We start from the raw sequence: 1,009 nt of genomic DNA on the forward strand, positions 1-1,009 counted from the left end.
GGCGGTGGCCGGCCTAAGGGCCGGTGCGCAACAGCGCTCGCCGCCGCATGGCTCCCCATGCGCTGGGGGCCCTCCCTCTGGGAGCTACGAGGCAGGAAGCTAGCCAGCCAGAAGACCGGTGCTCCCCGCCCGAGGCTCCCCGTGTGCTGGGGACCCTCCATTTCCAGAATCTTTAAATGGTTTTTGTTTTGTTTTATTTTGGTTTTTTGTACTGCTGGAGTTTGAACCAGAGGCACTGTGCATGAAGGAAGCACTCTACTAAGCTGTATTTCCAGACTTCTTTTTCTTACCTTTCTCTTAAAATACGAGTTTCCTATCCCTTGTGTTGTGTTGTGTTGTGTTTTGCTTTGTTTGAGACAGGACCTCACTCTGTAATTCAAGCTCCTTTTGAACTTACTATGTAGCCCAGGCTGGCCTTAAACTCATGGCAGTCTTGCCTCAGCCTCCCAAGTGCTGGGATTACGGGCATGTACCACTATTCCCAGCCTTCCAACCCTCTTTTTATTTTGAGAGCAGGTCTTGCTGATTTGCCCAGGCTGGAGTCCCACTTGCTTTAGCCTCCTGGGGTGCTGGAACTGAGTTGTATGCCACCACACCCAGTTTATAAATGGTTTTTTAGAAATGTTTTTCATCAGTTTCAGTTGAAAACAGTTCTGCAGATCTCCTTACACTGTCAAATTGGAAGCTGATCTTTTTTTTTTTCCTTTTTTGTCTTTTTTGTTTTGTTTTGTTTTGTTTTTAGTTTTTCTCCGGTACCGGGAACCGAACTCACGACCTTGCGCTTGCCAGGCAGGCACTTTTGCCGCTGAGCTAAATCCCCAGCCCCCCTTTTTTGTCTTTTTGAGACAGGGTCTTGCTATGCAGTTCAGGCTGGCCTTGAACTCACTCTGTAGCCAAGGCTGGTCTTGAACTCACAATGATCCTTCTGCCTCAGCCTCCTGAGTGCTGGGATTACAGACATGTACCACCACACCCGGCTGGAAGCTCAGTTTAAGATTTCTTTATATAT

General features: G+C 48.4%; 1 protein-coding gene across 10 annotated transcripts in view; it reads left to right on the forward strand.

The window, feature by feature from the left end:
• Positions 1 to 1,009, forward strand: part of Trim37 (tripartite motif containing 37) — a 174,422-nt gene that overhangs the window by 107,352 nt on the left and 66,061 nt on the right. The gene's annotated exons all lie outside the window — the stretch shown is intronic.

The sequence above is a fragment of the Chinchilla lanigera genome, unplaced genomic scaffold (genome assembly GCF_000276665.1).
Source record: "Chinchilla lanigera isolate Chin_1 unplaced genomic scaffold, ChiLan1.0 scaffold00050, whole genome shotgun sequence".
In the NCBI taxonomy this organism is placed as follows: domain Eukaryota; kingdom Metazoa; phylum Chordata; class Mammalia; order Rodentia; family Chinchillidae; genus Chinchilla; species Chinchilla lanigera.